This window comes from Pteropus vampyrus, unplaced genomic scaffold (assembly GCF_000151845.1).
Source record: "Pteropus vampyrus isolate Shadow unplaced genomic scaffold, Pvam_2.0 Scaffold71, whole genome shotgun sequence".
NCBI classification, from domain to species: Eukaryota; Metazoa; Chordata; class Mammalia; order Chiroptera; family Pteropodidae; genus Pteropus; species Pteropus vampyrus.
This window is the reverse complement of record NW_011888852.1, coordinates 6347139-6370016: the sequence shown is the minus strand read 5'-3', so window position 1 is coordinate 6370016 and position 22878 is coordinate 6347139. Positions and strand designations below refer to the sequence as shown.

The following is a 22878-nucleotide window of genomic DNA, read 5'->3' as shown; positions in this document are numbered from 1 at the left end:
ATAATGTCATATATATATTACATTGTGTGTTCACCACTCGAAGTTAAATTTTTTTCCATCACCATATATTTGACCCCCTTGACCTTTACCTACCTCCCCACCCTCCATTCCCTGCTTTCCCCTAATAACCACTAAACTATCGTCTGTGTCTATGAGTCTCTGTTTATCTTGTTCATGTATTGCTTTCAGTTTTACATCTCACATATGAGTGAAATTATATGGTTCTTAAGTTCTGTATGGTTCATTTTGCTTAGCATGATGATCCAAGATCCATGCATGTTGTCACAAATGGCAGTATTTCATCTTTTATTATGCCTGAATAATATTTCATTGTTTATATGTACCATATCTTTATCCAAATCATCTGTCAAAGAGCACTTTGGTTGTTTCCATGTTTTGGCCACTGTGAATAGTGTTGCTTAAATATCGGGGTGCTTATATCTTGATACATAAATGTTTTCAATTTTGGGGGGGTAGATACCTATAAGAGGGATTGGTAATTCTAGTCTTAATTTTTTGAGGAAACTTTATACTGTTTTCCATAATGGCTGTACCAATTTATACATCCACCATCAGTATATGGGGGTTTCTTTTTCCTCACAGCCTCTCCATCACTTGTTACTTGTCATATTGACAATAGCCATTCTAACAAGTGTGAGGTGGTATCTCACTGTAGTTTTGATTTGCATTTTCCTAAGAGCTAGTGAAGTTGAGCATCTTTTTATATGTCAGTTGGCCATTTGTATGTCTTCTTGGGAGAAGTGCCTGTTCAGGTCCCCTGTTATTTTTTAATTGTATTGTTTGTTTTTTGTTGTTGAGTTAGTTGCATGAGTTCTTTATATATTTTAAATATTATCTCCCATTGAAGGAAAGCATTGTTTACACATATTTTCTCCCATTCAGTTGGTTGCCTATTTTGTTGATTTTTTTGTTGTTGTTTTTTGTTTTGTTTTGTTTTGTTTTTTGCTGTACAGTAGCAATTTAATTTGATGTAGTACCATTCATTTATTTTTGCCTCATCTTTGAGGTCAAAATCATACAATCTTCTCTAAATCCAAGGTCAATAATTTTAGTATATATGTGTTTTTCTATGCAATTTATTGCTTCAGGTTTTATATTTAGATCTTGAAGTGTTCTTTTAAATTTGTCTCCAACATGAGAAACCAGGAAAAGTTCAAACATAGATAAAAGATTCTGATGTAAGAAGAAGACTGAAATAAAGGACGTGTCAGAGCAGTAGTCCCCAACATTTTTGGCACCAAGGACTGGTGCTCCTATAAGAATCTAATGCCTGATGATCTGAGGTGCAACTGAGGTGGTGATACTAGTGCTGGGGAGCAGCTGCAAATGCAGATGAAGCTTTGCTTGCTCTCCTGCTGCTTACCTCCTGCTGTGTGGCCTGGTTTCTAATAGGCCATGGACTAGTGCCGGTCAGTGGCCCAGAGTTAATTAAATTCACAATGTCTATTATTCTGTTTATTATTTTTTTTAGGCAAAGGAACCTTTGGTTGACCTCACAGATTGCAAGGACCTTATCAGCTTACGATCCTTTATTTTTTTATTTTTTACACCGACAGCACCTGGTCTTCCTAGGTGGTCTCCCATCCAAGTACTAACCAGGCCCGACCCTGCTTAGCTTCCGAGGTCAGAAAGGATTGGGCTTGGTCAGGGTAGCATGGCCATAGACTAGAAATACAATTTAAATGCCATAAAATTTACCCATTTTAAGTGTAAAATTAAATGATTTTTAGCAGATTCACAGAGTTATTCCACCATAATCTGATATTAGAATATTTCTATCACTTCCAAAAGAAAACTCATACTCATTAACAGTCACTCACCATTAGTCACAACCCCCAGCTCTAGAGAACTATTAATCTACACTCTATTTCTAGATTTGCTTATGCAAATTGAATTATAGAACATGTGATCTTTTATAAGTAGACATTTTAAGGTTCATTGCTGTTGTAACATGCATAAATAGTTTATTTTTTATGTCAGAAGAATATGCTGTTCTATAGATATACCACATTTGTTTATTGATTAATGAGTTAATGAAAATTGAATTATTATTATTATTATTATTATTATTATTTTATGCTGATATAAACATTCACGTACACATTTTTATGTGGTCATGTATTTTAAATTCTCTCTTTACTTATTAAAATTTCCAAGTCATTTAATAACTCAATGATTGACATTAGGTTTTCCAAAGTGATTACACCATTTAACATTCCCACAAGCAATGTGTGAGGGTTGCAAATTCTCCACATCAATACTTCCTATTGTCTGTTTACTGATTTTAGCCATTCTAGTGGAACAGAAGTGGTATCTTATTTTGGTTTAAATTTGCATTTTTCTATTGATTAATGACGTACATCTTCGAATGTGCTTCTAGATCACTTTATACCTTCTTTGGACAAATGTCTATTTAATATATTGCCCGTTATTAAATTGGATTATTTGTGTTTTCATTATTGACCTGTAATAATTATTTATACATTTTAAATATAAATTCCTTGTTAGTATCTTATTTGCAAATATTTTTATTCTGTTTTTACTTTCTTAATAATGTTCTTTGATGCACAATAGTTTTTAAACTTGATAAATTTTAGTTTATGTATTTTTTTCTTTTGTTGCTCATGTTCTTCATGTCACCTCTAAGAATTCGTTGTCAAATCCAAGGACTTGAAGATTTCCCCACATTTTCTTCTAAGATTTCTGTAGTTTTGGCTTTTATATTTAAATAATAGATCCATTTTGAAATACTTTTTATATATGATGTGGGCCAGGAGTCCAATATTTTTTTTCATGTGAATATTTAATCTTCCCAGCACCATTTGTTAAAAAGACAATTATTTTCCAATTATGTTACCTTTATTAAAAATCAATTGACCATAGGTATATGGGTTTGTTTCTAAACTTAAATTTTATTCCAATGATCTATATGTCTGTATTATTGCCAATTGTACATTTTTTTTATTACTGCAGTTTTGTAATAACTTTTGCAGTTGTAAATTGTGACTCCTCCAAATTTATTTTATTTTTTCAAAATTGTTTTGACTACCTGGTATTAATTTCCATTTTATATGAACTTTAGGATGAATTTTTCCATTTCTGAAAAAAATGGGATTTTAATTGATTTGCATTTAAATTTTTTACATTACTTTAAGTACCATTGCCATCTGAAAAGTGTTATCTTTCAATTCATAGACACAGAATGCATTTCTATTTATTTAGGTCTTTCTTAATTACTTACAGCAGTATTTTGAAGATTTGAGATTTAAGATTAATGCAATATGTGACATTAACTGATTTCCTTATGTGGAACTATCCTTGTCTTTTTCAGATAAATAACACTTGCAATTAATATGTAATTTATAATGTTTTTAAAATTACTCAAGAGATTCCTATGCAAACTGTTTGTTTGTTTGTTTGTTTGTTTGTTTGTTTGTTTGACATATAACACTATGTTATTTCCAGGTGTGCAATGTAGTGATTCAATATTTGTATACATTGCAAAATAATTACTGTAATAAGTCTAGTTAGCATTCATCACCATTCATAATCACAAATTTAATTTTCTTGTGAGGAGAACTTTTAAGATCTACTTTCTTGGCAACTTGTAAATAGACAATACACCCCCTTTACCCATTTTTTTAATATAATGTTTTTTAATTTTTTTAATATAATGTTAGCTTGTTAGTATTTTTTTGATAATATTTGCATCTATGTTTATATATATTGTCCCGTGGTTTTCTTTAATTATAATATCTTTGCTTATTTTCCTGTTAGGGATACGCTGGCCTTTCGCATGAGATAGAAAGTCTTCTTTTCCTTTTTTTTTTTGGAAGAGTTTGAGAAGGACTGGTATTAATTATTCTTTAAATATTTGGTAGAAATAACAAGTGAAGTAAATATCTGGTCTAGGATGTTCCTTTTGTTGGGAAGTTTTTGATTACTGATTCAATTTCTTTACCTGTTTTAAGTCTTTAGTAAATTTTGTGTTTCTAGGAATATGTCCATTTCATCTAGGTTATCTAACTTGTTGGCAAAACAAATTTATAGAATTTTCCTGTAATTCTTTTTATATAAGATAGGTAGTAATATTTCACTCACATTTCTGATTTTAGTTAACTACATCTTCTCTATCTTTCTAAATAAATTTCATTTATCTACCCTCTAATCTTTATAATTTCCTTCTTTATACAAACTTTAAATTTAGTTTAGTCTTTTTTTTCTTGTTCTTTAAGGTGTTAAATTAGGTTATGAATTTGACATCTTCTTTATTTAATGTAGTCATTTATAGCTATAAATTTCTTTTAAAGAACACTTTTTGCATCTCACAGTTTTCATATGTTGTTTCATTTATTTTTTATTTATCTAAATTTATTTTTTTAATTTCTCTTGTGATTTCTTCTTTAGTACATTGATTAAGATTATGTTCTTTAATTTCCACATATTTATATATTTTTTAGTTTTCCTTCTGTGGCTGATTTCTTATTCCATTATATTGTGTCTGAAAAGATAACTTGTATTATTTCAATCTTTTTAATTTTCTTGAGAATGTTTTTGGCTTAATATTAGTATATCCTGGAGAAAATATCATGCACATTTGATAAGAATGTGCGTTCTGACTTCAGAGTAATGGATGGAAGGTCAGCTCTGGCCAGGATAAAAGTGTTGTTTCTTTTTTTAACCTTCCTTTCATTCAGTTGGTAGTCAGGTGCCATTATTTCTAGTATGAAACTGGAAATCAACTGCAAGGAAAAAAAAAAATGGAAAATATATAAACACAGGGAGGCTAAACAACATGCTACTAAACAATGAATGGGTTAATCATGAGATAAAGAGCTTCTCAGACAAGAAAAAGGAGTTCATCACCACCAAACCAGTCTTACAAGAAATGTTAAGGGAAATCTTTAAGTTGAAGACGAAAAAATTAAATATATGAATAATAAAATGGCAATAACTAGATATTTATCCAATTACTTTAAATGTAAATAGATTAAATGCTCCAATCAAAGGCATAGGGTGACTGACTGGATAAGAAAACAACACCCATACATATGCTACCTACAGGAAACCCACTTCAGATTGAAAGACACACACAGACTAAAAGTAAAGAAATAGAAAAAAAATGTCATGCAAATGAAAACAAACAAACAGAAAGCTGGGATAGCAATACTTATATAAGACAAAATAGACTTAAAAACAAAGGCTACAACATGAAACAAAGTACATTATGTAATGATAAAGGGATCAATCAAATAAGAAGATACAAACCCTTGCAAGCACTTATGCACCCAACATAGGAGTCCCTAAATACATAAAGCAAATATTAACCAACGTAAAGGGAGAGATTGACAGTATTGTCATAGTAGGGAACTTTAACAGCCCACCGACATCAACAAATAGATCATCCAAACAGAAAATCAAAAAGGAAACAGCAATCCTAAATAAACACATTATACTTGAGAGATTTAATTGATATTTTTAGAGCATTTTACCCCAGAGCAGCAGTATATACATTCTTTTCAAGCACACATGAAATGTTTTTCAGGATATCACGTTAGGTCACAAAACAACTCTCAATACATTTAAGAAGATTGAAATCATGTGAATTATCTTCAATCACGATGTTATAAAATTGAAAATTACTTTTAACCAGACAAATCAAGAAAAAAAGAGAGAGGACTCAAATAAATAAACTAGAAATGAAAGAGAAGTGACAACTGACACCACATTAACACAAAGGATTGTAACAAAATACTATGAATAACTACATGCCAACAAATTGGACAACCTGAAGGAAATGTATAAATTCTTAAAAACATAAAATCTTCTAAGACTGAATCAGGAATAAATAGAAAATCTGACCAAACCAATAACTCCTAACAAAATTAAATCATTAATCAAAAAACTCACATTAAACAAAATTCCTGAACCACATTGCTTCACTGTTGAATTTTACCAAACATTCAAAGAAAAATTAACTAATCTTTGCAAAGTATTTCAAAAAATTCAAGAGAAGGGGAGCCTCTCTAGCTTATTTTACGATGCTAGCATTACCTTGATTTCAAAAACATGCAAAACATTATAAAAATACAAAATTATAGGCCAATATCACTGATGAACATAGATGCAAAATTCCTCAACAAAATGTTAGCAAGCCATATTTTGCAATATGTTAAAAAGATCACACACCATAATCAAGTGGGATTTATTTCTGGGATGCAAGATTGAAGAAAAAGCATTTGACAAAACACAACATCCATTTACAATTAAAACTCTCAGCAAAGTGAGCATAGAGGGAACATAACTCAACATAATAAAGGTCATATATGACAAACCCACAGCTAACATTAAACTCAAATAGTGGAAAGATAAAAGTTTTTTCCTTACAATCAGAAATAAGAAAAGGATGTTCATTCTCACCGCTTTTATTCAACATAGTATTGGAAGTCCTAGCAAATACCACATGACCTTTCTTCTATTTGGAATATAAAAAACAAAATAAACAAATTAACAAAACAAACATAGCTACAGGGAACAAATTTATTGCCATATAGAAGTTCAGGAGGCTGAGGAAACATAAAGGGATTAAGAAGTACAAATTGGAGATTGCAAAATAGTCACAGGTATACAAAGTACAGCATAAGAAATATAGTTAATAATATCATAATAAGTGTGTATGGTTTCATGTGAGTACTAGGATTATGGGGAGATCACAGCATAAGTTATATAAATATTAAACCATTATGCTGTACAGCTAAAACTAGTATAGTACTGAATGTAAATAAAAGATAAAAATCAATTAAGAAAATAAAATAAAGAAAATAAGTAACATCCACAGCATATAGTTAGATTATGAGTTTTTAAAAATAATTTGTTTTGCTAGGCTCTTAATTGGTAAACTTAATCAATTTACATTTAAAGTAATTAGTGATGAGAGAACTACTTCTGTAATTTTTCTTACTATTCACTATATGTTGCATATTTTTTATTTCTGTTTCTTCAATATTTTCTTTTGCGCTTGATTAATTTTTAGCCATGTACCTTTTGATTGCCACCTTTATTTTCTTTTCTATATTATTGTATCTATATTTTCAGTAGTTAGTATGGGAATTACATTGAGCATCCTAAATTGCTAATAATCTAAGTTGGATTGATAACAATTTAGCTTCAAATACATTTAAAAACTTTGCACTCTACAACTTCAGTTTATCCTCTATGCTGTTGTTATTAAAATCTACATTTTTATTCATAGTGTACCCTTTAACATAAATTTTAAATAATCGTTTGATTCATTTGTCTTTTAAATCATGTAGGACACAAAAAGTGGAGTTATAAAATAAAATTTTAATAATACTGGACTTTATATATTAGAAGTATAAGAAATATTATTATTAATTCTAAAGGAGAAAATATCTAAACTTTAAAAATATTTTAGAATGTTTCAAAAGTAATTCAAATAAATGAAAGTAAAGCTTTTTTTCTTTGGGTAAATGCTACCAGAAGGACATTGGTTATCCGGTTTGGTGTGGCAGCAAAATATTAATTTAATGATTGATATTAGAGGCCTCTTAAGAAAGAGATTATATTCATTTATAAAAATAACAGAATTGGCCTTTGGAAAATAGAAGTTTTAATATCAAGAAAATGGATGGAAGAGGATACCCAAGTCACAACTAAATGTGTTAGCAAAATAGCACGAAGAAATGAAAAAGAATTTATACAAGGCATACTATTGAGAGAAGTAAAAATGTGAACCAATTTGTTGCATAGGTTGAAGCTTAAGTTATTGAAAGCAAGTGAAGAAAAAAAAGAGAGCCTAAAAATTATTTTCATTTATTTATCATCATTATGATCATTATTCATTTATTTATCAGTTATTATTTATTCAAAAATATATTATAAAATAATTGTCTGTCAGGCATTATGATGAAATTTAAAAATTATGCTCATGAATCATACTTTGTGTAGATGGTGGGGAAAAAGGAATGACAAGAATAAAATAGAGTCCACGGCCATGCTACCCTGAACAAGCCTGATCCCGTCTGATCTTGGAAGCTAAGCAGGGTCAGGCCTGGTTAGTACTTGGATGGGAGACCACCTAGGAAGACTAGGTGCCGTAGGTGTAAAAAAATAATAAGGGATTGTGAGCTGACAAGGTCCTTGCAATCTGTGAGGCTATCCAAGGATTGCCTCCCCTAAAAAAAAAAAAAAAAAAAGAATAAAATAGAAAATAGATTAAAATATGTATTGTTGAGAAAAGCAATGCGAAATAATTAATGAAAGCCATCTCGTGTTTAGCAGATGGAAAGAAGAACCTTCCGTGAAGTGAACAGGAACTGCCTCTCTGAATTGGTAACATTTGCGGGTCAAAGCTAAGTGAAGCTCTCTGGGAGAAGACAATGCCAGTCCCTGTGTTTGGAAAGCCCTAAGGTCTGTGTTTGAAAACATTTTAAAAATTTTCAGCCACTGTGAGACTCTGTAGGGAGTCTTATAAAGATATAGCTAGAGAGATAGAAGCATTGCCACCATTGATAATGACTTGGGATTTTATTCCAAGTATATATGAAAAAAAAATAGAGTTTTTGTTGAGAACGACTTAATCTATCTGCTACTGGTCTCAAATCTCAAAAATAACTTTATTAATAAAATGTATATTTGATGTGGGAGCTACTGTTTTTTGGAGAGAGACAATGCTTATCATCAAGAAGGAAAGGCTATGTAATTCATCTGGCTCTATTTGAAGACCAACGCAATAACTAATCTAAGACAGAGAAAGCAGAACAATCAATAGATATTAGTTATTTTGCCCAGAGATGTTATAAATTTTAGTGTTCATATTTTATGGATTTGCAGGGTACAATTTGACAGATTACATAAGCAATACAGTGAATATCTTGTGTTTTCTGTTTTAAGTGGCTTGATATATGGCACAGACACAAAACTGAAGAAATATAAGCAAAAATGATTTAAATTTCTTGTAAGACAAATTTTAAGAAGAGGTAAAATGTATAATTAAGTAGTATCCTGTATATGAGATATTTAGGCGTATCCTGGACTGAAATAAAGACACTTAACATTCTTTAAAATGTATTTTATTATTTTTATTTATTTATAATTAAATGCATTAAGGTGACATTGATTAATAAAATTATATAGGTTTCAAGTGTACAATTCATGTCATATGTATATCGTATTGTGTGTTCACTCAAAGTTAAATTTCCTTCTGTCACCATATATTTGACTCTCTTTATTCTTGTGTACCTTCCCCTCTTCCCTGCTTTCCTCTGGTAACCACTAATCTATTGTCCATGTCCATAAGTCTTTCTTTCTTTGTCATATTTTGCTTTCAGTTTTATATCCCATATATGAGTGCAATTATATGGTTCTCAACTTGTTCTATCTGATTCATTTTGCTTAGCGTAATAATCTCAAGATCCATCCATGTTGTTGCAAATAGCGGTATTTCATCTTTTCTTATGGTTGAGTGGTATTCCATTGAATATATGTACCACATCTTTACCCAATCAACTATCAAAGGGCACTTTGGTTGTTTCCACATCTTGGCCACTGTGAATAATGCTGCTATGAACATCGGGGTGCATATATCTTTGTTGATAAATGTTTTCAAGTTTTTTGGGGTACTCAGAAGAAGGATTGCCGGGTCATATGGTAATTATATTCTTAGATTTTTGAGAAATCTCCAAACTGGTTTCCATAGTGGTTATACTAATTTACATTCCCTTCAGCAGTATATGAAGTTTCCTATTTCTTCTAACCCCTCTAACACTTGTTATTACTTGTCTTGTTGATGATAACCATTATAACAGGTGTGAAGTCATGTCTAATTATGGTTTTGATTTGCATTTTCTTTCTAGCTAGTAAAGTTGAGCATCTCGTCCTAGGTCTGTTGGCCATTTGTATGTCTTCTTGGGAAAAGTGTCTGTTCAGGTCCTCTGCCTATTTTTTAATTAGATTGTTTGTTTATTTTTTTACTGTTGAGTTATATGCTTTCTTCGTATATTTTCTACATTATTTCCATGTCAAAAGTGTTGTATACAAATTTGTTCTTCTGTTGATTGTTGCCTCTTCAACTTAATGGTTTCTGTTGTTGTGCGGTAGCTTTTTAGTTTGATATAATCCTATTTATTTATTTTTGCTTTTACTTCCCTTGACTTTGAGGACAAATGCATAAAATCCTCCCTAAATCCAAGGTCCATGTGTTTAATACCTATATTTTCTTCTTTGTGTATGTTTTTGACTCCTTTTTTGAAAATTATTTGCCCACATATGAGGATTTACCTCTAAACTCTCAATTCTGTTCCATTAGTCTGTGTGCCAATACCAGTCTGTTTTAATTATCAATGCTTTGTAGTATAACTCGATGTCAGGCAGAGTGATACTGCTGGCCTTGTTTTTTATCTTCAGGATTGCTTTGGCTATTTGGAGTCTTTTTTGCTTCCATACAAACTTGACATGTTTTTGTTCTATTTCTTTAAAGATTGCCATTGGAATTTTGATGGGGATTACATTAAATCTGTATAACAGTTTAGGTAATACACTGTTGATTTTAACTATGTAGATTCTTCCAATTCACACACATGGAATATCTTTCCATTTCTTTGTGTTTTCTTTAGTTTTTTTTTAATAATGTCTTACAGTTTTCAGTGTATAAGTACTTTACATGCTTCATTAGATTTATTCCTACGTAGTTTATTCTTTTTGTTGCAATTGCAAAAGGAATTGTTTTTTTCATTTCTTTTTCTGAAAATTTATTGTTGAATATAGGAACACTATGGATTTTGTACATTGATTTCGTATCCTAAAAATTTACTGTATTTGTTTATTATTTCTAATAATTTTTAGTGAAGTCATTAGGTTTTCTAGATAGAAAACCATCTCATCTGCAAAGAGTGACAATTTGAGTTTTTCATTCCCTATTTGGGTTCCTTTTATTTCTTTCTCTTGCCTGATTGCTCTAGCTAGGACTTCCAATACTATATTGAATAAGAGCAGTGATAGTGGACAGCTTTGTCTTGTTCCTTATATTATAAGGAAGGTTTTTAGCTTTTCACCATTAAGTATGATGTTAGCTGAGGATTTGTCAGCTATGGCCTTTATTATATTGAGGTACTTTCCTTCTATACCCATTTTATTAAGTCTTTTAATCATAAATGGATGCTGTACCTTGTCAAATGCTTTTTCTGCATCTATTGATATGATTATATAATTTTTATTCTTTATTTTGTTTATGTGGCATATTACATTAATTGATTTGCATATATTAAACCATCCCTGTAACTCTGTGATGAAGCTCAATTGATCATGGTGTGTAATCTTTTTATTATATTAGATCTGCTAGTATTTTATTTAGGATTTTCGCATCTGTTTTCATGAGATATATTTCTATAGTTTTTTTCTTTTGTGTTATTTTTTTAACAGGTTTTAGTATCAGGGTAATGTTGGCCTCTCAAAATGAATTAGAAAATATTTTCTCTTCTCTATGTTTTAAAGAAGTTTGAGAAGAACCAGTATTAAATTTTCTTTGAATGTTTAGTAGAATTCACTGATGAAACCCTTCAGTCTGGACTTTTATGTTTTGGAATGTTTTGATGATTGCTTTAATTTTCTTACTATTGATTGGTCTATTTAGATTTTAAGTTCTTCATAATTCAGTCTAGGAAGGTTTTATATATCTAAGAACTTGTCCATTTCTTCTAGGTTATTAAATTTGGTGGCATATGATTTTTTGTAGTATTCTTGTATGATCTTTTGTAATTTGGTGGTATAAAAAAGAGAAATTATCTGTCATAACTTCTCTTTCATTTCTGATTTTGTTTATTTGTGTATTTTCTCTTTTTTCCTTAGTGAGGCTAGCCAAGGGTTTGCCAATTTTAGTGACCTTTTCAAAGAGCAAGCTCTTTGTTGCATTATTTTTTTCTATTGTATTTTTGTTTTCAATGTTATTTAATTCTGCTCTAATTTTTATTATTACCTTCCTTCTGCTGACTTTGGGCTTCATTTTCTTTTTTCAGTTTTTTTGAGATGCAATATTAGGTTGTTTATTTGGGATCATTCTTGTTTCTTGAAATACACCTGTAATGATATGAACTTTCTTCTTATTACTGCTTTTACTGTTTCCCAAAGGTTTTGATATGTTGTACTTTCTTATTTTTTTCTATGTATCTCCAGATCTCTCCTCCCCTTTTTTTTTTCTATGACCTAGTCATTCTTTAGTAGCATGTTGTTTAATCTCCACTTATTTGTGGTTTTTCTGTTGTCTTTTTACGCTTGATCACCACTTTCAGAACATTACTGTCAGAGGATATGCTTGGTATGATTTCAATATTCTTAAATTTGTTGAGGCTAGTTTATGTCCCAACATATGGTCTACCCTTGAGAATGTCCCATATACACTAGTGAAGAATGTGTGATCTGATGTTTTGGAATGAAAGGCTCTCTAAATGTTTATTATATCCAAGTAATCTAATGTGTCATTTAAGGATGATATTTTCTATTGATTTTCTGTTTGAACGACCTTTTCACAGCTAACAGTGGGGTATTTAGGTCTCTTACTATAATTGTGTTTTGTCAGTTTCTCCCTTTAAGTCTGTCGAGTTACTACTTTATATATATTGGTGCTCCCTGATTGGGAGCATAAATACAGATAAGTGTTATGTCTTCTTGATGTATGGTCTTCTTTATCATTATGAAGTGTCCTTTTTTGTTTCTCATTACCATTTTTATCTTGAAGTCTATTTCATCAGATATAAGTACAGCTACACCCACTTTTCTCTGTATGCCATTTTTTGAGGAGTATCTTTTTATACCCTTTCACTCTGAGTCCATATTTGTCCTTGTAGCTGAAATATGTCTTTTGAAGGCACCATTGGTTGGGCTTTGTGCTTTGATCTAGTCTGATACTCTGTGCCTTTTTATTGGCGAGTTAAGTTTCTTTGCATTGATGGTGATTATTGAAACATGATGTTTTCCTGTAGCCATTTTATCTTTTGCTTTCTGGTAACTGTCTGAATTGTTTCTTTGCCCTTGTGTTTCTGTCTGTTATTTTAGTGTGGTGTTCTATGATATTTCCCTCTATTCCCTCTTATTTTATGTTATGTGTCTCAGTTTTGGATCTTTTTTGTTTGTGGTTACCATTAAGTTTATATAAAAGTAAGTTTCATATATACAGTATTCCTTTTTATTCTGCATTCATCTTATCTCCATTCCCTTCTGCAAATTGAGACTTTTATTTCCTCTCCTTTTCTGTTTTTATTGTCTCAAAATATCCCTATTTTTTGCTGTGAGTGTGAGTTGCAGTAGCTATTACCTTCTCTTTTTAAAATGTTTTACCTCTTTTAACCATTATGTAACCATTGTATTTAAGTTTATAATACTCTACTCTGAATAAGGGTTGCAGTTTTCTCCTAGTCATCTTATTCACAGTTTTGTTTCTTTTTGTCTTTTTGTTTCAGATAAAATAACCCCTTCAGTATTTCCTCTAATGCAGGCCTTGTTTTGGAAAATTTTCCTCTGCTCCTGTATGTCTTAAAAAGGTCTTTATTTTTTCTTCATATCTGAAGAGATCTTTGCTGAATATATTATTCCTGGCTGGTAATTTCTTTCTTTTAATAGTTTGAGTATTTGATCTACTCCATTCTAACTTATATTGTTTCTGCTGAAAAGTTTGATGATAATCTAATGCATTTTTCTTTACGAGTTATCAACTTCTTTTCCTTGGTTGCCTTGAGAATTCTTTCTTTTTCATTAATTTTTGAAAGTTTTAATATAATGTGTTTCAAAGAAGGTTTTTTGGATTGAGATAATTAGGTGTTCTGTTTGCTTTTGGGGTTTGAAGATCCAGTTCTTTTCATAGGTTTGAGAAGTTTTTGTTGACTATTTGAATAGGCTCTCTGTTCTCTTCTCCCTCTCTTCTTTTTCTGGTGTGCCTGTTATTCTTATATTGCTTTTTTGATGGTGTCAGATAGTTCTTGTAGAGCTTTTCTTTTTTTCTCTCTCAAGTCTCTCTCTTCTTCCATCTACCTCATTTCCAGATTTTTGCCTTCAATGTCACAAATTCTTTCCTCCATCTGGTCAGCTCTATCTCCTAAGTTTGCAATTTCAGCTCTAGAATTTCTATTTTTTTAAAAAAGTTTCAGTCTCTTTGGTAAAGTATTCCTGTTGTTTATGATTTTGGTTCTGAGTTCATTAACCTGTCGATTAGAACTTTCTTGCATCTTGTTGAGTTTTGCATAACTACAATTTTGAATTCTCTGTCTTTTAAATACACATTTCTATATCTCTAATTTTATTCTCTGGTGATTTTTTTTTTTTCTTTCTGAGCTGCCTTTTCGCCTTGGTTGTTCATGGTATTTGATGGATTATTTTTCTGCCAAAGCATTTATGAGATACAACTCTGCTTTTAAAAAGTTATTAAGAGTGATCCTTGTTGAGACAAGTTCTAGCAGAAGCCATCATTCCCACGTCAAGACTTCTTCCACACCCAATGTGTAGACACAGGTGGGCACCGCATCTCAGTCTTATGTGTTTACCTTACTGATATTATTTCTTCAAGTAGCTTCATGTTACTTTCAAGTATCTTTTTACTTCAACCTGATGGACTCTATTTAGCATCTATTTTAGGGAAAGTCTACTAGTAAAAAGCTTACTCAATTGTTGTTTATTTAGAAATGTCTTAATTCCCCCTTCATTTTTGAAGACAATTTTTCTAAATATATAATTCTTGTTTTACAGATTTTTTTCTTTTCTTTTAACACTTTAAATATATCATCCCAGTGCCTTCTGGACTTTACATTTTTTAAAAGATATAAGCCATTAATCTTTTTGAGGATCCTTTGTAAGTTGCAACTCACTTCTGTCTTATTGCTATCAAGATTCTTTTTCTTTGGTTTTAGGCAATATGATTTTTATATGTCTTGATGTAGATCTCTTTGAATTTATCCTAATTTGATGTCTTCTTAGCTGCGTAGATTCATGTAATTCATTAAATTTGGGAAGTTATGGCCATTTATTCTTCAAATATTATGTCTGCTTCTTTCTTCTTTTTCTGCAAATTTTATTATGTGTATGTTGTTATGCTTGATAATGTCTCATAGTCTCCTTAGGATCTGTTCATTTTCTTAATTTTTTTTTCTTTTACTTCTCCAACAGTATACTATCAATTGCCCTGTATTCAAGATTACTGATGATTTCTTTTGTATGCTCAAGTCTGTTATTGAATCCCTCCAGTGATTTGTTTTTACTTCAATTTTTGTACTTTTCAGCTTGAGAATTTTCATTTAGTTACTTTTTATAATCTCTCTGTCTTTATTGATAGTCTATTTGTTCGTATATTTGTTCTCCTTATTTCTTTTAGTTTAATTCCCAAGATTTCCTCTAGATCTTTGAGCATATTTAATATATATATATTTAAAGTCTTTTTTAGAGAGTCCAGTGTTTGGACTTCCTCAATAATTTATATTCTCATTGAATAGGGCATACTATTGAATTTCTTTGTATGTGAAATCATAATCATAAAGTTCTTAAGCAGTTTTTTTTGTTGTTAATTTTACTTAACGTGAGATTCTCAAGATCGGTCCATGTTGTAAATGGCAATGTTTTATCTTTTTTTATGGCTGAGAAGTATTTAATTTTATATATGTATGTACTACATCTTTATCTAGATATCCATCAAAGGACACTTAGGTTGTTTCCATATATTGGCTATTGTGAATAATGCTTCAATAAACATAGGGACACATATGTCCCTACGTTTTTATTGAGGAAACTCCATACTGTTTTCCAAAGTGGTTGCATCAATTCATATTCCCACCAGCAGTGTGCAAGTGTTCCTTTTTCTCCAAATCCTCTCTAACACTTGTTAGCGCTTGTCTTATTAATAATAGCCATTCTAAAGGTGAGAATTGGTAGCTCCTTGTAGTTTTGATTTCCATTTTCCTAACAGCTAGTGATGTTCAGCATTTTTTAATATATCTGTTGGCCATATTTGTGTCTTTCTTGGAAAAGTATCTATACAGGTTCTCTGACAATTTTTAAATCAGATTTTTGTTGTTGGTGGTGTTGAGTTGTATAGTTCTTTATATATTTTGGACAGTAGCTACTTATTGAAGTAATCATTTGCAACTGTCTTCTCCAATTTGGTGGCATTTACTTTGTGTTTTGCTAATGGTTTCTTTTGCTGTGTAGAAGCTTTTTAGTTTGATAAAATCCCACTTATTTTTGTTTTTACTTTTACTTTCCTTGACTTCTGGATAATATTCACAAAAAACTCTCTGAGACTAAGGTCTATAAGTTTAAAGCTTATGTTTTCTTCTATGTATTTTATTGTTTCAGGTCTTATATTCAAGTCTTTACTGTGTTTTTAGTTAATTTTTGTGTACAGTATCTTATAGAAGTCTAGTTTCATTCTTTAGCATGTGGCTTTCCAAGGTTTTCAAAACCAGTTATTGAAGAGGCTTTCTTTATTCATTACATGTTTTTGGTTTCTTTATCAAAAATAAGTTGTCCGTATATGTGTGGGTTTATTTTTGGGCTATCAATTCTATTTCATTGGTCTGTATGTTTTTCTACTAAAACAATACTTTTTGATGTAGCTTTGTGGTAGTTTGAAGTCAGGGAATGTGTTTCCTCCATTTTTTTTTTTTTCTTCCTCAGAATTGCTTTGGATATTCTAAGTCTTTTTGTGGTTCCATACAAATATGAAGATTTTTTTGTTGTATTTCATTGAAAAATGCCATTGGGATTTTGATGGGGGATTGCACTAAATATGTATATTGCTTTAGGTAATAAGACTATTTTAATAATGCTAATTCTTCTACTCCATGAACATGGAATATCTTTTCATTTCTTTGTGTCTTCATTTTCTTTAAACAATGTCTTGTAGCTTTCAGTATACAGGTCCTTCAACTCCTTTGTTAAATGTATTCCTACCCATTTTATTTATTTTGTTGCAGTTGTAATTGATATTGTATTCTTCATTTCATTTTCTGATATTTTATTGTTAGTATATAAAAATGAAATTGAGTCTACAGCCATGCCACCCTGAACATGCCCTATCTCATCTGATCTTGGAAGCTAAGCAGAGTCGGGCCTGGTTAGTATTTGGATGGGAGACCACCTAAGAATACCAGGTTCTGTAGGTGTTAAAAAAAAAAATTAAAAAAAAAGAAAAGAAATTGAGTTTTGTATATTAATTTTGTATCCTGCAACTTTAGTGTATTTGTTTATTGTCTCGATCTTTTTGTGGAGTCTTTAGAGTTTTCTATATACAGAATTATGTTCTATGCAAATAGTGACAGTTTTACTTCCATATTCCCAATTTGGATGCCTTTTATTTCTCTTTCTTACCTAATTGACAAGGATCTCCAGTAATATGTTGAATGATGTGGTGAGAGTGGGCATTTATGCCTTGTTCCTGATCTTAGAGGAAAAGCTTTTAGTTTTTCACCGTTGAGTACAATATTAGCAGAGAATTTATCATATGTCATTTGTTATGTTGAGGTGTTTTCCTTCTATAACCATTTTAAGTGTTTTTTCCTTCTATAACCATTCATAAGTGTTTCAATCATAAATGGATGCTGTATCTTGTCACATGATTTTTCTGCATCTATGATATAATCATAAGATTCATATCTTGTATTTTGTTAATGTAATGTATCATATTGATTTGTTTGCATATATTGAACCATCCTTGCATCCTTGGAATGAGCCTCACTTAACTGTGATGTATTATCCTTTCAATGTATTGTTGTTTTTGATTCACTAGTATTTTCTTTAGGATTTTTGCATCTATAATCATTTGAGATGTTGGCCTGTAATTTTTTTTGTGTGTTCTTGTCTGATTTTGGTATCAAAGTAATGTTTGGAATAAGTTAGAAATAAAAAGGTTGGTATTAAATCTTCTTTGAATATTTGTTTGAATTCACCAGAAAGCCATCTGGTCCTGGACTTTTTTCTTTTAGGAGATTTTTGGTTACTATTTCAATTTCCTTACTAGTGATTGGTATATTTAGGTTTTCTCATTCTTCAAGGTTCAGTATAGGAAGGTTATATACTTCTAAGAACTTGTCTGTTTTTTCTAGGTTATCAAATTTGGTAGCATATAGCTTTTCATAATATTTTTATGTAATTGTTTATATTTCTATGGTGTCTGTTATAACTTCTCTTTCATTTCTGATTTTATTTATTTGAGTCTTTTTTTTACTTAATGAGTCTAGCCAGAAGTTTGTCATTTTTATTTATTTTTTTAAAAAAACAACTCTTTGTTTCATTATTTTTTCTTTTCTTTTCTTTCTTTCTTTCTTTCTTTTTCTTTCTTTCTTTCTTTCTTTCTTTCTTTCTTTCTTTCTTTCTTTCTTTCTTTATCTTTTTTATTAAAAAATATTGATATGACATTGTTTAATAAATCTAATATCTTTCAAATGTACAATTCTACAGTATATCTTATCATATGTATATTGCATTGTGTGTTCAACACCCAACATTAAATTTTCTTCTGTTGCCAGATATAGAACACTTTTTACCCCTATCTAACACCCCCTTCTCCCCTCCCCTCTGATGACTGACCACTAATCCACTGTCTGTGTCCATGAGTCTTTGTTTGTTTGTCATTTTTTTTGTTGCTTTCAGTTTTATATCCCACAAGAGTGAAATGAAACAGTTGTAAAATTTTTCTGTTTGACTTATTGTCCTTAGCATAATTATCTCAAGAATTTTTTCTATTGCCTTTTTGTTCTTCATTTTATTTAATTTTACTTTAATTTTTATTATTTTCTTCCTTCTACTGACTTTTGGCTTCATTTGTTATTTTTTCCTAATTCTTTTAAATGTAATATTAGACTGTTTATTTGAGATTCTTTTTTCTTTTTTATGGTAGGCTTGTAATGCCTATCACTTAATACAACTTTTGCTGCATCCTCTAAATTTTGGTATGTCTTATTTTCATTTGTCTTTATATATTTTCTAATTTCTTCTTTTATTTCTTTTTTTATCCAGTAGTTGTTCAGTAGAATGTTTTTTAATCTCAACATATTTGTGGGTTTTTTGTTTTTTGTTTTTGCTTTCTTCTTGTAGTGAATTTTTTTCATACTGTTGTGGTCAGAAAATACAGGTTTTTTTTTTTTTTAATATTTTTAATCTTAAAGTTATTGAGACTGATTTTGTGCCCCAACATATGGTCTATCTTTGAGAATATTTCATGGGAATTTGAGAAGAATATATATTTTATTGTTTTAAGATGGAAAGTTTTATAAATATTGACTAAATGCATCTGGTCTAATATATCCTTTAAGGCTGGTATTTCCTTATTGACTTTCTTTTTGGATGATCTATCCATTGCCATCAGTGGATATTCAGACCCCTATTGTAATTATATTTTTATCAGTTTCTACCTTTAAGTCTGTTAGTAATTGCTTTAAACTTTGGATTTTGGTACTCCCAGATTGGTGCATATATATTGACAAGTGTTATGTCTTCTTTTCTTCTTAATGAATAGTCCCCTTATTATTACAAAATGTTCATCTCTGTTTTGTTATTTTTAAATCTATTTTTTTTTTTCTAACGTAAGTCTGGCTACACCACATTTCTCAGCATGCCTTTTGCTTGGAGAATCATTTCCACCCTATCTGCAACATTGCTGGTTTACACACCTTAGTGGTTACAAACTGCCGTTTTCAAGGCAACTATAGATTTAAGGTTTTGGAAATGAGAATAGGTCAAATTAGAATACCATAAATCCTGCTGTCCTCACCTAGATTTAGCAGTTTTATTTTTGTTTTTAATAAATGCTATTGAGATTTTTACAAACTGTTAGTTATATTTCAAAGTTTCACATAGTTGACTTGCACTATTTTTTGTCAGTGTTTTTATTCCTTTTTATGTAAGGATTTATTTCCAGAGGTCCCCACTCTGTTTTATTTTTAAAATAAATAATGTTGTTTGACTGCTTTTCAAAATGTGTTAAAACTCAGTAAACTATTCAACACACATCCCCATGGCTTTTAGAAGAAAAAAAAAAAACAACAACACATGAACCTTTTCTTTCTAGTTAGAAAAAAAAGATGCATAATTATTTTTGCTCAAAATTATTTGTTTTTACCAGTTTAGCATATTTCAAAGAATTGTAACAACTGGTTTTTCTCAAGTAACTAAAGAAAAACAATGTTTTTGATATTTATCATGAAGTCTACTTAAGGTACCAAGAATCATAATTCCTTGAATATGTGAAAGGCAGTATTTGTAGAGGTCAAAAGCATAACACCTATATAATTTTATTAACTAATGTCACCTCAATAAATTAAAATGAAATGAAATGAAATGAAATTAATTAAATTTAATTTAATTAAATTTAAAAAAAGAACATTGGCTCTGGACTTCAACTGTTTGGATTCAGATCCTAGCTCTGTCACATGCTAGCTATGTGACTTTAGCCAAAGTACTTAAGTTCTCTGTACCTGAGTTTTTATATGTAAATTTCTGATTATGAGCATATTTACCTTATGCTGTTTTTAGAAAGATTAAATGAGTGACTATTTTTAACATACTTAAGATATTGCCTGACATATATAAAAACTGCATAAGCATTTTACCTAAAAACTTAAAATGGAATAATGCTATGCAAGATTCATAACTATACACATGGATCTCCATATAGTTTTCCAGAATCAGACAAAAATTTTTGGTTTACTTCTTTTTTTTTTAAACTTGAATGATGATGAGGATGTAATCTCACCTTTTATCAACTAGTCCATCTTATTAAGTGTCTTAAACTAAATGAAAAATTAGAAGTACAATCATTTACTGTCACATAGAAAAAGGGAGTTGCTATCACTGTTTGATATAGCATGATCCTGGAGTCTGTGTTTCTCTTTCTGTGACTGGAGCTAATACTTTCAATGCCTTCATTTAATTCTTCCCTTGATTTAATTCTTTGCCATTAACAGACACACAAGGACAAGGAAGCAGTGGAAGAACCAAGTTACCAGAAAGCAAAAGATAAAATGGCAACAAAAACCCCTCATATTATGATAATCACCCTAAATATAAATGGACTGAACTCACCAATAAAAAGGCACAGAGTAGCAGATTGGATCAAAAAACAAAACCCAACCATATGGTGACTCCAGAAGACACATTTTCGTTCCAAAGACAAATATAGACTCAAAGTGAAAGGGTAGAAAATGATACTTCAAGCAAATGGCATTCAGAGAAAAGCAGGAATAGTGATATTAATATCAGATGAAATAGACTTCAAAATAAAAAAGGTAAAGAAAGATACTGAGGGACACTTCATAATGATAAAGGGAACCAAGGACCAAGAAGACATAACACTTATTAATATCTATGCTCCCAATCAGGGAGCCCTGAAATATGCAAAGCAATTACTAACAGAACTAAAGAGAGAAACAGACCAAAACACTATTGTAATAGGGGACCTAAATACCACACTGTCGGATATGAACAGATCATCGAAACAGAAAATCAATAGGGAAATAACATCTTTAAATGATACATTAGACCAAATGGACATAATTAACATTTACAGAACCTTCCATCCCAAAATAGCTGCTTATACATTCTTCTCTAGAGTACATCGAACATTCTCAAAAATCTACTACATACTGGGACACAGACGTAGTCTCATCGAATAAAAGAGAGTTGAAATCATACCAATCATATTCTCTGATCAATTCATTGAAACTGGGGATCAACTGTGAAAAGAAAGCAGGAAGAACCACAAATAAATGGAGATTAAACAACATGCTACTGAATAATAACTGGGTCAGAGAAGAAATAAAAAGAGAGATACATAGAAATTAATAATGATAGTATAACAAATCAAAACTTTTGAGACATGACAAAAACGGTAATAAGAGGAAAGTTCATATTATTACAGCAAAACCAGAATGAGAAACCATCTCATACCTGTTAGAATAGCTATAAACAACAGGATAAGTAATAACAAGTGCTGGAGAGGATGTGGAGAAAAAGGAACCCTCATACTCCACTGATGAGTCTGCAAATAGGTAAGCCACTATGGAAAACAGTACCGAGGTTCCTCAAAAAATGAAGAATTGATCTATTTGGGTAAATACCCTCTCTACTGGGTATTTACCCAAAAGTCTTGAAAATTCATATCCGAAAGATATTTTCACACCGATGTTCATAGCAGCATTATTCACAGTGGCCAGGACATGGAAGCAACCAAAGCATCCTACAATAGATGATTGTTTAAAGAAGCTGTGGTACATATATGCAATGGAATATTACTCAGCCATAAAAAGAGATGAAATACTGCCATTTGAGACAACATGGTTGGACCTTGAGATAATCATGCTAAGCTAAATAAGACAGACATAAAAAATTGAAAATCACATGATATCACTTATATGTGGGATATAAACATAAAAGCAACAAATGAATAGGATAGATAGAGACTCATGGATATGGACAATAGATTAGTGGTTACCAGAGGGTGGGGGTGGGAGGAGGGAGGTAGATGGGGTAAAAGGAGTCAAACATATGGTAACAGAAAGAAATCTAACTATGGGAAGTGAACACACAATGTAAATATGTGTGTGTGTGTGTGTGTGTGTGTGTGTGTGTATGTTAATGTTAAAGTGTACAACTGAAACTTATTGGACTTCATTAACCAATGTCACCATGAAAAAAATTAAATAAATAAATGAATAAATAATTTTAAAAAGGGAAAAATACAGTCATATAGAAATAGTGGGAAATTCCATAGTTAGAGTGTAAAAAATGTCTCCAGAGAATAAATTGTAATAGTATCTAAAGAAAGCCCTGTGACTTTGAGGATTCTTTGCTGATTGTACATTTGGA

The 22878-nt window shown here is 30.7% G+C and overlaps 3 pseudogenes; 2 read left to right on the top strand and 1 right to left on the bottom strand.

The window, feature by feature from the left end:
• Window positions 1-1568: 1568 nt before the first annotated feature.
• Window positions 1569-1687, bottom strand: LOC111741029 (annotated as a pseudogene).
• Window positions 1688-8025: 6338 nt separating this feature from the next.
• On the top strand, window positions 8026-8144 carry LOC111741003 (annotated as a pseudogene).
• Window positions 8145-17061: 8917 nt separating this feature from the next.
• On the top strand, window positions 17062-17180 carry LOC111741015 (annotated as a pseudogene).
• The last annotated feature ends 5698 nt before the right edge of the window (window positions 17181-22878 follow it).